This window comes from Megalops cyprinoides, chromosome 13 (assembly GCF_013368585.1).
Source record: "Megalops cyprinoides isolate fMegCyp1 chromosome 13, fMegCyp1.pri, whole genome shotgun sequence".
Classification (NCBI taxonomy): Eukaryota; Metazoa; Chordata; class Actinopteri; order Elopiformes; family Megalopidae; genus Megalops; species Megalops cyprinoides.
In genome coordinates this window covers 14,433,467-14,449,083 of record NC_050595.1, presented here as the reverse complement: position 1 = coordinate 14,449,083, position 15,617 = coordinate 14,433,467, and positions in this window count along the sequence as shown.

The following is a 15,617-nucleotide window of genomic DNA, read 5'->3' as shown; positions in this document are numbered from 1 at the left end:
GACATAACAGAGTTACTAAATAGTTTTTGTGTCAAGTATGATTAAAGAGTAACCACTTTAAAACATATTGGTTACCCAGATGTTCTTGTTTTTTCCCCTTTTTCATCCCGACTTCTGCAATTGGCAATTGTACAATAACATTGCCCCATTGCAACATTCTCTGCACACATGCTCTGAAATTTGACAAATGAAATCTTCCAATACACTGGCACATATGCAATGGCTATTTTTTTTGTCCTGCTGGGCCCCACCACAGAACAAATGCCAGTCGAAGGATAGGCACATCTCCACTGATGTCACCAGATTTACCCGCAGGCCCCTGATGAGTCCCTACAGTTTGCTTGTGAGTAGGGGGATGTGGGGCCATTGGCCAGTTGTAACCCTACACCCCATGGACCAAAGCCTGTCTTGTTCTGCCGCTGTAGATTCCCAGTCATTGTTCTCTGATGAAACAACCCAGTCTTGAATTTGAAAGGTCTTTGACTATAGGACTCAACCGACTGAGCCACCTGGAGGCCTTAACTGTCTGGGCCACCTGGAGGCTTGGTTATTGTTTTTACTTGTGGTCGGTGTACTTGTGGAAAGGGGAAGGGAGTGGATTTCAGGAATGGTGTTATTAACTGAATCTGAGCAACTGATGATCAGTGAGAATGAGGCACACTATAAATATGCTTATTACCTCTACCACTGGTAGGTGGAGTGGAGGCTGTGTTATCACACTGCTGTGTCTGTGTCTCTGTGAACAGAATAACTTTAAAAGTTATGACTTTATGAATGTATCTGGCAAAGTGTATTTGACTATATATATATATATATATATATATATATATATCTATATATATATATATGTATATATATATATATATATACACACATTGCTGAGGACAAGACATTGCTGAGGACAAGCCTCTCTGGGCTACCCCGGGGCTTTCTCTTTATCACCCTTGGGCTAAGGATATTTGAGGCTTTCCTCCATTGTATGATTTACTTTCTCTTTTGGTGATATATTTATACATGTACATAGATGCTTTATTTTTTTTCAGTAGTCCACCCTGCAAGTGATCTGAGCCTATTCCATTGTGAGGGGCTCTGTTTGAGTCAAATTTGATTGATCAAGGGACCAATGGACCAAAGTACACCCATGTGAAAGAAAAGGACACACTAGAGGGTGGGGATTTTAACAAGCAGCAATTCACTGTGTGAAGGAGCTTGGCTGCTGATTATTCCTTTTTACCTCCAAAGGGTAGAAGCAGCACACCTCCTGGTAGCCTTGGTGTGTGAACTGTGCAGGACTTCAGTAAGGGTTATTTTTTTTCCTATGTGTGGCTGATGAAGCAGAGAAATCCTCATTAGGGTAGGGAACACTTATTTGGGATGCTGGGTGAGTATTGGGCATATTTATTTCTCTTGGAGCTGTCACAAGGTTTATTTATGTTTTCTTGGCCCACAGCTCAGGAGAGCCACAATTTGGCAGTGATGTGGACTTTTTGTTTTGACTTTCCTTTCCCCTGATGGTGAGTGTTGGCAGAGCTGGCAAAATTAAACAAGGGGAAATTATACATTATTTACATTACATTTATCAGTCATCAGAGGAACAGCGGCGTGTGTGCCGGGCTAGGGATTGTTCATTTTATTGATATCTGTTCATAATCGTTTTTGGGCATTGAGGTACAGACCCTGGTGACAACTTGCAGGTGAAAGTGAGTAGCAACATTCGCCCTCTCATCGCACATGAGCACAAGTTGCCCCCACTTTCTAGTCTTGTGTTCATAATCACTTGATAAAACAGCTGGGATTAAATGATTGCGGTAGAAAAGGAATTTAGAAGCAGGACTAAAGTTTATATTGTGAATTGATTTAGTGAGAAGGAGAGAAACATTTGGAACTAAAAGCAAATCTTTTGGCCTACAATGGTATTGACTTTGTATGAGAGAACATTGTAGTACTCGGTGTCTTCATATGGGCTTAGTAAAGATGAGACTAACCCCTTCCTTCTGAACAGATTTACATCCCATTTATTTGGGTTTCTTGCTCTCTTGTATGACTAGAGAATTCTTATAAGGGTAGCAGTGTAGCAAATGCCAGGCTACAATTAATATAGTTTTTTTTTCCTTCACAACATGCCAATTGTACCCACTGTGTTTCTCTTAATATATTAATTAAAAATGTGAGTCAACAAAATTTCAGAGCAGATAATGAGATCCACACTTGCATACATGCTAATTAACTATAATTAGACACTTTTTTAATTATCTGAAATCTATCTCAGATCCACTGAAACGATGTGGAGGTGGGGGGTAGGCTATTTCTGGAATAGAAGCTATGCTGCGGCAGCATGATTTTTGGATTCCTGTGGACATGTCACCTTGGAAGGGGGATTTTTGTTTGAAGCTGGAAAACAAGAATTCTTGGAGCATTTTTACATTGTTTTGCTAAAAAATAACAACAAACAAACAAAAACATGTAAAAGATATCAATGAATCACTGCAATGTTTTGACAGCTTCCAACAAATTTTTGTGAAGAGTTTGAGATTGACCCATCAGTGTTTAATAATCACATTTAATGAGCACATTTAAAAATAACAATCAAATAAACATATGCACCATTTTTGCTGTATAAAATATTACATTCTACAAGGTTCATAACCAAAATATGTATTTATAGGGAATATAAAGGTTTACAGAGAAGGTTTTATAAAACAAGGTTTTATAAAACAGCCTTCTCAGTAAATGTTTACTGTCATGTGAGTAGACTGTAATGACTATCATACAGATAGTGCATTATAGCAAATGGAGATGAGTTATGTATTGATATTTGTATGTATTTATATTGATAGTTTGTTAGGTGGCACCTTTTTTACATGTGCTGCCTGTAGTTTGACACTGGCAATTCAATATCTTAAGTATCTTACCTATCTGAGTAACAATTTTTGTGTGACCCAATAAAATTGCAGAGGGCTGACATACTGGCTTCCCTTTTTTCCTTTTTTGTGCTCATATTAGGGTTGGGGTAGAGGACAGGATCACCAGCCTGTCCCTGCAGGAATGCAGTCACTTGACACAGTGACAGGGCCCTGCTAATAATATTTTGGGTGAAATAAAAAGAATGCAAATCTGCCATGTCTAACGAGTCTAACTGCCATGTCTAACAAGTCGCACATCTATGTGACCTCCATCTTATCAGGCTTAACATTCAAGTACATGCAAAAATGCTCACCTGAGGAATAGGTTCAATAGAATATGTTATATGAATATAGAATATTCTATATGAACATAGAACAATTTAACTTTATTAACCCTCTGCTGATTTTAAAGTAGATAAATTATATTATTGAATGCATGTTATTCAATTTTAGAACTGTTATAAAAAAGAAAAAAAAAAAGGAATGAATGCCCTTTAAACCATAATGAATGGCTGATATGTAAGGATTCCTACAGTTTCAATTGCCCATGAGTGTTTGCATGTTTGTCTTTTTTAATTATGTTATGACAACCCCATTTGCCTTTCCATCTACCCCAAGCCAGGAAGACAACAAACAGGCTCACTCTGCCATCAGGAGCATACTGGTGGCATACTAATGGCTCAGTTCAGCAGCCTGGAAGCTTCTGGTGGCCAAATAAAGCTTTCTCCTGCAAAGGCATGTCAGGTGTTTGTTGAGCACTGCGAATATACCCATGCACTGTATGAAAATGTTGGGGAGATGGTGACAGATGGAGACGATGAGCAATTTGTAGGTGCAGCTGCAATGCAGAGGGGGTAACAGTTGGCAGATAGACACTTTGCTTGGGTATCCTCCACATCATGCAAGCCTAAACTTCAACTACTTTCTTCTTTTTCTTATAAACTAGTGAAATCTGAGTGTATGCAACATAATGTACTGTACACGTTGGTGAAGCAGGCACAGAATGAAGGCCTTTCATTTTTGTAGAATTTTGCCATACTCCGAGGGGCCAGCTTTAAGAACACATGGAGTCATGTTCTGTTGCACACACCAACCCGGAGCAGTGGCTGAGGCCTCAGAGGGGAGCATCACATCACCTGATGTGACAGTAATATGGATATCAATACTGTATGTACAAAATAAAATGATGGTCCAATCGAATTTGTTTGCATTTCTTCTGCGCATAAAGAAATGCAGGTTCCACTTCAGTGTCTTAGTTATGTGTAATGGTAAGCACAGGATGCACTTTGCAGGCTTTGAATTCACCCCATCCAGTTCCCCACTCATACTGTATGTGAGAATGACAGGAACAGTGCCACCTGTTCCTATACCTATACCAATGAAAGGTGAAGCAAGGAACACAGTCCATTGCCTAGAGGTGGATATGGGCTGGTGGTTCCTGGCCAGATGCCCTTTATATACTCCTCTGAGGTCCTGCCACTTATGTTTAGGTCAGCAACGTCTCACAGAAGCTCACTCACCAGCCCCTCCACTTGAGCAATGGTGTGCAACAGAGCTGCTTGTAAATAGTGTCAGAAATATATCTCTGGCTGAAAATAAAAATTATGAAAAGCCCGGTGCCATTATTGATATGACTTTCAGGGTCCTGCTAAATGTGAAAACATCATCAGTACGATGTGCCACTACGTTGAGAAACTGTCCAAAATTTTAAATTTTGACCCTTCACCTTAGGCAACTGCAGCCTGGAATTTAGCCAGTGGCTCTCTCTTTTGTGCTCCCAAAAAGGCATTTTCAGGGTTCAACAAACTACAAAGGCAGCCAAAATCATTTGACTAACATGGCTAAACAGCCATGTTAAAACAGCCACAGCCTTACGCTGGACATGCTAGCAAAATGGGAAAAGTTATAACAATTAAAATGGAAAATGCATATTATTATTATGTCACCCCTAAAAGACTTTACAGAAAAATAATCATAGCAATCAAAATACTTAAAAAAAACAAACTGTGAAACAGGAAATGAAATCAATAAAAACAGCGACAATCTCCACCAAGGTAAAATGAGACTAATGAAAATGAGATTAATGAATCTGTACAAATCTCAGAAGAACCATTGAACCACAGTTAACAGAGGGGCAGAGAAGAGATAAAAGTTAGACTAAAAAGGTGATATTGTAAAGGCACTTTTGAAACTGGCCACAGTCTTAATGGAAGGGAGTTGTTGCTAATAAAAACATGCTTGTTGAATACAATGTTATTAATCTCTGGATGTTTCACCTTTTTGTGAACACAGGAAATTGACAGTGTTTGTTTTTCACCTAAAACACTAGTCACTCAATACAGGTAATATATTGAAATCATGTTTTTCATAACTTTAGAAGCATGATCAACCTTTTTCTCATCTGGATTTGGATCTAGTAATCTGTTCTGACATCACAAATGCAATCAAATGCTATTTCACTATTTTAATTACACTATTGTGATCCAAAACACTGTGTCATTCTGATCTTATCTGAAAGGTCAATAGAGAAGGTAGGTAGAGAAATATTCATTTAGATTTTTGTTTTCAATGACAGTTTTGCTGGAAAATGGTTAAATAGCTCACGTAATATTTCAATAAAGAAAATACAATATAATTAATGATATTATATTCAGACAGCATAGGCAATTTACACCCAGATGAAAATTAATTCCAACATAACGTGGAAATGCCTATCAAGCTATATTTATGAATTCATAACCCACGACACATTCAGTGTAGAATATTTACGCATCTCAGATTGTACATGCTCGCTGTTCAGTACTGCGATAGTTCTTTTAGGTGTACCCAATGTGAGGGATGCCAGAAGATCATTCATTCATGTCATCACTATTAAATGCTACCTTGCGCAAAACAGCATTATCGTGTAGAACAATGCATACCATAATGAGGTTATGGTTGAGCAATGCACTCAGTCCACTCTGTTCTCCATCCCAATTTTGAATGGGCAGTGTTGACAAGCAGTTGTGTTGCTGTTTTTGTACTGATAGATTCTACTTTTTCAACATTCCTGCGTTATGCTTTGTGATCCTGGCCACACCACACAGGTAATGATCTTAAGATGTGCTTCAGTTACACATTGATACTGTGACATCCTCTTCCATTGACAAAATCCCATTCACATTTGCGTGGTGACAGTAATATACTGTATGTGCCTACAACAGATGAAGAATTGTGTTCAGTGTGTTTGCCAAAGCAAAATGGCTTTATCACAGCAGTTTGGTGTGAGTCTCTAGGAAATGATACATTTATTTGATATGCTACTTTTAAAAAACATACTCATGATTAGATTTATTTGTGATGAATATTATTTTTCAAAATACATTTAATTAGTTGTTAGTTTGTTTGGCCACTCTGTCCTTCATGAACCGCCTATGTCTCTACATAGAAGCTTAAGAATTTTGTAACCTTCATCTTTCTTGATCTGGATAAATGTGATATATCACTTATCTGGAAAATCTGGAATCAAATAATTTCTATAAATCTGGATCACGAAAGGCAGCATTACAAAATACAGATCACTTTTGTCTGGATTAAAGATGTTGAGAATCCCAACCTCGAAACTTTGTTCTCTTGGCCTTTTAATTCAACTTATAGCAAAATAATGGTAGCTGGTTGTGTGATGTTATGTAAATAAATGATAACCACTGGAATTTGAATAGAATAAAAACACCACTATTAAGCATTCAGTTTGGAAAAAAAAGAAAATCCTGTCAAGCCTATGTATACATTATATGTTGCTTAATAAGCATTGCCTTTACAAGCAAAATCTAAGTTGTCTTGACTGAAAACAGTTATGCTTGCATGGGGGTTTTGGGATGCATGAGTGCTCAGCAAATGATTTTGGCAGAGAGATCCATCACAATAAAGGAGCACCATGGTGGTTAAAGGGATTAACATACTCACATTGTATACACATTTCCACGTTACACATGATAAGTGCCCCCTCTTCTGTCTCTCCGCACCACACATCATTTTACAGCTCTTTGAAGGGCTGAATCTCCACTTATCTCCAACATTATCACAAAATTATACTTCAGCCTGAATTGAAGGTTGAATTTTCCTGGCGGGTAATTAACATAATTGCAGCAGACAAAAAAAATGAAGAAGAAAGAGGGTTTCCTCAATTAGATAAAGTGAGGTAGCAACCAATGTATTGTAACTGCTTCGAAATTACTATAATTATCCCTTAGGTTAAAAGTGTTAATTCAAACATGCAGTTGTCTTGTTGCGGAATAGCAAACATGGCATTCAGGTGTAATTGATAGAGGTTATTTTGGTGAATTACTCTTAAGTCTCCCTTTGAAAGTGGGCAAGTGTGAATTATAAAATGAAATCATCACCCACAGACCAGTTCAATCCACACTCAATCCAGTACAATTGCGCTAATTGTACTCTCTCTGCTCCGTGTGTGTGTCCAGACAGAGGGAAAGAAGATACACAGACAGCTTCCTGTATCTCTATATGCATATGGATGAATATGCACATGGAAATCAATATAAAATAATAAAAAACAACTCTAAAAAGAAAGACAACAGTTTATTTTTTCTATATTCCTATCAAAAAGCACTGCACAAGATTCTATTAGAAAATAAAACTCACAGGCAATGTTTAATCGGTTGTACCAAACGTTTATAAATCTGCCTTGTAAAGGCAATTGATTTGCTGTATGCTTGGTATATCCAAATAAAGGAGGTGAACCTGGAATAGGTTTAAATACTTACTGACTTAAAAATCTTGTTTTCAAGCTTTGCTTGGATGTACACATTAAATATTTGTGAGGAAAAATGTTTTCAGGATACGACAAATGCAGTCCAGTGCGGTTGTCGACATACAACATACTGCAGTATATTTGTTTTAGGGCTGAGGGTAGCGTAGTTGAATGAAAATATTTCGAATGTGTCAGTGTTTTAGCATCCAGTTATCAACATAACGTAAAAGCAGTAACAGCAGAAATGTTTGATCTGAAACCCATCGGGTGCTGAAGGTGAGGTTTCTGTTTTGAAAATGCAATCATTCAAACGCAGTAAACGGTGCGTAATAGCTTATCTATTAAAAAAAGAAATAGCAAGACTTTGTATACAGCTGTGACGTAAATGATGTAAAAACATGAGATTCACCTCTTTTTTATGGTTTATATGAATAAACAGCCTTACTGCATGCATGGGAGATGGTGTGTCTGCAGGCCCAGGGTATAGAGGCTGTGTGCTTCTGTCTGAGAGGAGCAGGCTCATTGATTGTCAGTGGGATTGTCAGATAGTCATTGCTCTCTGTGTGTGCTGAGCCAACCGGTTATTCCAGCCAATGGCTGCTGTCAAAAGGATAGATGCGCAACAGAGCTATACGCCCATCCTCCTGCCGTAAGTTCTGTGGGAGTACTGCACGCAATGCTAATCAGGTAGGGGCTGCATTCCCGTGCTATAAAAAGATTTCTCAATGAAAGACTTTGAGGTCGAAGCCATTTGAATGATTTTTCTGAATGACGCAGGGGCTGGGTCTCATGGGAAGCAGATCAAATCCAGCTGAAGAAACAGAGACGTTAAAGCAGAGTGAATGCGCAGCCAGGAGCCCTGCCTTTTGCTGACTTTCAATTAAAACTTTGATAAAAACGAGACTTCTAAAGTCCTCGCTCTCATGGGAACCTGGAGCGACTGCCCAGAGGAAGCCTCAGTTCTTGCTCCCAGCTTCAGTTAATTTCTTTTAAGTGATTAAATTTTCTCCCTGTTCCTTTGTATTTTTGCATCTCTGGTCACTGTCAAGAGAAAAAAAAAAAACAACTTACCCAGAATACATTCTCCTGGTCCCCAGACTAACCCTTTTTCGGAACTGCTTCAATACAGAAACATTGTCAGTAATTCTGAAGAGAGAATGTTGACGATGAATTAATCATATTGCATTTCAATGCAGGTCTAATTAAGACTGATGATACAGCTTATCAGCAAACGGTAAGGGACATCCTCTCTGAATTCTGGGTCAGGGGGTGGGGCCAAAGACGTGGGGGACCTATCTTCAAAAAGAGATGGTTTATTTAAATAAACATGATAAAACCAAAAATTGAATACCACAATCATCATTTACAGTTTATTCTCAGCTTTGGTGCTCTGGGATACGTTGCAGGATTTCTACCCTACATTATGCCACAGCTGCCTAAAAGCACTGCGCAATGCTGCACAGTGTGGAATGATGCCAACTTGGAACTCCTCATCAGTATAGTAGAACAAGGGGGTACACAGTGCTTCAAGAGGGAAAGGGCAACTGTCCTCTGTATTTACGGATATATACAACAAGATGGTTTGCCATTTGTCATTCTTAGAAAACACGTTTCTTCTTTAGGGGATCAATCCAAGTAGGTCCACTTGCACAATACTGATTGATAACACATATAATCCACTTGGAGCATTAGTAAAACATCGCCCCTTGCCCCATTACTTGGAAAAGGTTAGTTTTAGCCATCAGTGGGGCACATAAAACCTTCCTGGGAATCACCACTGAGAAAGAAAATGGCTGATGAAAGGGACACGATAAGGTGGCCAATAAGAAAGGAAACACATTTGAAGCTCTTGGGGAGCTCACAGATCTCTCTCTTGTGTGAGTGGGTAGGCCTTGTCTGGCTCCCCATCCCCGGAGGATCATGGGATTAACAAAGAATTCTCTGGAGCAAACTGCAGCACTTGGCAACCAATAGGCAAACCAGCTGGTGGCCCAAGAGCCTATTGTCTCCAGGAGGAGCCTTTTGTTGCTGGAGGTTGCATTACGTATTCAGAGGGACTGTTTGGAATGCCTAAATGAGGCCTTTGCACTGTCTGGGAGGCTGTCTTGCTGTATCATTGCCTTCCAAAGCCAAGCAAGGTGTGATCTGCATTGCAAAAAGCAGCCTTACGTCAGACAAAGATCTAATACGTGTACAGTCTACAGCCTTGATAAATGTACACATGCTCTCTCATAGTCTGCTGAAACCACATATTTTATTTGCAATTCTGTATGATGCTTAACAGCCAGCATTGAAATCCTTTCTGACAGCTTGTTAAGGAAGAATATGGAAACAGGATAGCATTTTAGCACATACATACCATTATAAGCATTCTCTTTTTCTATGGATCTGTGCAGGTGTTTCCATTAGAGGGAACTGTACTTCAGAATTTGTGGCATAGCCAGTGGTGTATTATGACCAAGCACAAGCGTGATCACAGGTATCTTGCTGACGCAAAAAGGTAAGGTAAAAAAGGTAATGCCATGTACAACCTGAATACGAAACAAATCAAAATATCTTTTTATTATCTTTGTAAAATGCTACTGTGCTGCTTTCCATAAAATGATCAAGAGTAATTTCTGATGAATCCTTTTGCCATTACGTCTAGATGATAACAATGCAAAAGCATGGTTTATGGGTATTTCAAAAATATTTTCATTTGGCTACAGTGACATATAAAACAATATTAACTCAAGGTCATGCTCTGCCTCATTCATTCAGTATGAAAATAGTGAGAAGGCTTTTATCTCACTAATGACACTTTTTGGTATTTGCATTGCATTGCATTGCTTCAGATCTCCCTGCCACATCTAAATGTTTCTATATGTGTATGGTCAACAAGCTGAAACATTTTTCACCTTTTCACCAGACTTTTTGTCTTGCCAGATGAAAAATCTAAAACTTACAATGTATATGTAGCCATTTCACCTGAATTCTGTTTACATTCTCATTCATTCATCCTAATTGGTCTTACTAAAATATTTAACCTACATATTCATTCTGGGTTCCCGATCATGGAAGCAATTGCATTCTCGGGCAGCCCATCTAGCTATTTCTCAATACTATGGTTTATAATGATGAAGCAAGCAGTCAGATGCTGTTTCGTCTCAATAATGCACTTAATTTCAATTGCCTGTCTTCTCCCCCAGATCACGTTCAATGTAACCATCCCTTTTCACAAACTGCACACTCTACTGGCTTCTCCAACCCATGCATTTCATGTGAACAGTGCCGTCTCACAGTCTCTGTCATCTTCATCTTCACAGTATTAATTGTAGCCACTGCATTTTAACTCTGAACTCCTAAAAAACTGCACAGACGTCAAAGCAATGATAGCAGTGCCATGCTTGCCATTTTCCTCTGTGTGTCTCCCACCACTTCCGTGTGTGTAGGAGTGATCAGGGCTGGATCACATTTTTGTGGTGTGGTTTGATATGAAACAAAGCACTATGGTATTTCCGTCTCAACACAATGGCCTTTTAGATCTGTTAGAGGGAAAAAGTAATGCATACAAAAGCATAATGCATGATGTGTCTTGGTAATACCAGAACCCTTGACAGGGGGCAATTAGGATATAAGTAATCATTTATAAATGTGAAATGCATCCAGAGCTACTTTCATTAAATAAAAAATACAGTATACATGTAATAAAAGAAGAAATAAAACAACATAATTGCTATAGCTTGCTAACTTGTCTTTAGCTGAGTGAGGTATTTGCCATTAGAAGATGTGATGTAAAATTATTGCTAAACTTGATGTTGATAAACAGAGTGAATGACAACACAGTTAGATTATTAGGCTATCAAAATGTGTTGTGTCTTGTCAGCTACACAATATATATGGGCTATGTGTATAAGCATTTTATCTGGCTAGCTTACTCATTCACACATAAATGTGAGTGAAAATATATGAATGAAATTACATCTGGTTTCATCATGTATTAATTGCTAGTATAGACAGCTTACTGACCATTTATGTTTTATCTGAAAAGTAACAGGTTACATGTAAATTAGCTAGTTTGCTAGTTAAAATGTTCGGAATTCATTCCACTTGATAAAGATAAATATACAGATGAAAATGTCTTACCCTAAATTCACAATCATACCTTTGAAGGTGACTATATAGCCCCTATAGTCATTAAATTCATTTGTGAGAAATATTTTTTTTCTAAGCAATTATATTAGTTTTGAAGAATTTTTAATTTTTAGCATAAAATACTTATGTAGTTGTGATGTATTTTATGCAGTCACTTTCATTCATATTTAGCAAAGGTGTGAATAAAACCTGATTTTCTACTTTACTTGTGGTTAATACTTGGATATCAATTTATTGACGCTCCTTAGCTTTGCAGTCTATTTAGTGGTGCAGGGGTTTGGGCATTGACAAGGTCATATATTGTGGTCCTGTATGTATGAATTTATTTTTATTTTATTTTGAAGTCTGTGTGGGTGTTTAGCCATGATGCCCTCACAGTCAATAAATCAGGACAAGGATGCTGTATATTTTACCTGCTATAATAAAACCAGGTATCTAGCTAGCAAGAGTAATCTATTCTCAAACTTATTTATTCCTTAATTAGCTAACTGGCTGTCAAACTCAATAAATCTTCATATTTACTAGCTTGAGTGCAAGTTGATAGCTCTATAAACATTCTCACATTGCTAGTTAACTGACTGAAAATAAAATGAGTCTAGCTTGCTCACATGCAAAATATAATACAATGTATTGGCTTTGGCTCCTATTCCTAAAAAAAATATCACCCAAGCCAGTTTTGAATTTGACTGTTTTGTTTCGATGAATTTTTATTAAAATACCTCTATCTACACTTATGCTGAGGGGATCATTAGCATGGTGCTGGGGTAGCTCTGACTATGGGTTCGGATACATACACAAAAAATGGAGCTTGATACAAGGTGTGGGGTGGCTTGTCAATGGCTTATATTTGGATCTTGACAGCCACACCCCATTAGCCACCACTTTCCTCTCCCCCACAGATCCACAAATTGCACAACCCACAGTAAGTATAACATCACCTCATACAACTGGTATGTTGTATGCACACTACATATTGTCCCAAGAAAGGGAGAGGGCAGAGACCAAATGTAAGACAAAACTCTTTATTTTTCTGTTGCTGAGAATTTAATTTCTCAGATAAACTAATATGCACATGTGATGGTTTACGTTTTCTTGAGACGAATAATTCAGTTTGTTACTATAAACAAAGTTTTCCCAAATGATGCATGGTGTAGCTTGACACTGGAGAATGGGCATTTATTTGATGTGGAACACTATATGTCAGAACTATAGATGCTTTATACTGACAGCAGATTACAAGGTGACAGTTACAGGTTGTGCAGTTTGCGATGTGTCGTCCAATCTCAATCTTGCTATGTCCGTGTTTCCAATCAGCATGGGTGTACAATCTGATATGCTTTATGGCAACCATTGGGGTGGAATGTGCATGGCATAGACTGAAGCTTTCTAGTCTTTGGTGAATTGAGAAATATACTGTAGAAGAAGCATACACGGGCAGAAAACACTGAAAGGCTTGGCAGTGTTGCCAATTGAAAAGGGAGTACTGAAGGAATCCAAAATAAATCCCGTTCTGGTATAACCAGATTAGCAATGATTTGATTTCTTTAGGGAGAAAGAAGAATAGACTTGATCATCAGCATAACAGTTTCACCAGCTCAGTAACCATAATCCTTAAAACTACCGTTTAACTATTATATTTTAAAATAATTGGATCACATTAAAGCCCACTGTAAAATGAGACCATGCTGCATGCAGTGTGGTGTAGTGAAAAGGACCAGGATTCATAACCTAAATTTTGCCAGTTTGGGTTCCTGCTGTTTTACCCTAGGGCAAGGTAGTTTACTTGAATTGCCTCAGTAAATATCCAACTGGAACCAACTATGTAAGTTGCTCTGAATAAGAGTGCCTGCAGAGACAGGTAATGTCCCATAACATAACTCTCCAGCAGTAGTTTAGTTACTGGAGAGTTTGTCACTGTGGCCAATAATGTTGCAAGTGCTCTCACATCAAATATTCTAACACGTATTCTCATATTAGTTGCAACCGTAAATTTCTTTAATTTAGTTCTTTAGTTTAGTTATTTAAGTTAAGTCTTTTCTTTACCTTTCATAAGGTTATAGGAAACAAAAATGAAAATTTACCATTTATTTCTTGTATTTATGATAGCCAAAGCTTAAGGCTCATGGGGTGGGCAAAAGGTTTTAATCAGTGTGTTAAATTTGGTTTAGCATTTCTAGTCACTGAAGAGCTTTAACAAAAATTCATTAAAAAATTACATTAATTTCAATAAACCATATGCTGTGATGAGAAAATACAAGGTACAAAAAGGGACAGGTTAAAACAATATGAGAGAGGCAAAAGGAAGACAAAAGGATACAATAAGACTAGGATAAGCAATAGTAAGGCAGGGAGTCAGAGCCTATGGGAAACCTTGTAACTGTAGCTAGTGAAGCCTCTAAAATATCTGGCACGTAATCTTGTGAAGTCATGTTAGATACCCCTTTTTTTAAAACTGTGAGGCATGTAAGATGTCTTCAAGACCTCTGCTGTGAACCCTTGAAATGACCTTTGCTACTCTGTCAAGCCCTTTGATGGCCTGCAAAGCCCCATCATGCCCTCTACAGCTATACCATGCCTTCTACTGACATGTGACGCCCTGTCAAGTCCACCAAAGCCCTGTGTGGGTCTTTGATGCCAGCTGAAACCCCCTGGAGCCTTACCAAACACTTCTCTGTGCCCCCCACTGCCATATGGAATGTCATCAAATCCTCTGCTCCATTGGGCAGTCCTTGTCAAGCCTTCCTCTGCCATGTCGGACATCCATGTAACACCATCAGCTGCCATGCCATGGCTTCTGATGCTTTATCAAGCAAACTGCTGCCATATCAAGCCTTCTGAAACCCTATCAAAACCTACAGTGACAGTTTTAAACATTGTCAAGTGCTTTGATTCAGTTTCAAAGTATATTGAGTCCTGTAACACAAAGTGAAGCCTTGTTGAGCCTTGTAAAACCCTTCAAAATCCTCAGCCGCAATATGAAGCCATACTAGTCGTCAGTGAAGCCTTGTCAAGCTCTTTTTTTGCTAAGCCATTCCCATTTCTTGTTATATCTTTGCCTATCAAAATGTATCAATCACTGCCCAGTGTGTTACATCCATAGGAAGCACTGTCCACCATTCTAAAGCTCTGGAAAGCCCTCTACTCCTATGTCATGTCCTCTGATGCTTCATCAAAACCTATCATCATCAAACTGCCACCACGTCAAACCCTCCGTTATCATTTGGAGACTTCTCAAGCCCTTTGATGAAGTTTAAAAGCATCTTGCGCCTTGTGATGATGAGTGAAGCCCTGAGAACGCTTCTACAGACATCTGAAGCTGTCTCCAGCCCTCTGAAGCCCTGCAAAGTCTTCTGCTGCCCCGTGAAGCCCTGTACAGTTCTTTTCCTGATGCCTGATGTAGGATTTTCATCTCCTCTTGTACTTTACTCTAAAACATCTTCCATAAGTCATACCCCAAAAAACATGGCTGACAATGTAAGTTGGCAGTGTTTTCCTAATTTGTAGGTCAAGAAACTGAAATAGAAATATACCGTTATGCACAATGATTACAAGATTACAAGCTATCAAATATGTGAATGAAAATAATACTGATGTAAACACCTCAAAGTTTGGGTTTTTGATTTTGTTTAATTAGAAATATCTGAAAGCATAAGGGTTTTCTTATACAAGTTTCCTTTTTTACTTTTTGGTGGCACTAAGTGGGATGTCACAGTAAACAGGTTTGACAGTATAGTGTGATATCATTTTTCATGGTTATCGTTCTGGTGACATTTTTTTGCAGCTGTGGTAAGGGTATTTACATTTACACCTCTATCACTCAGCAGATGGTC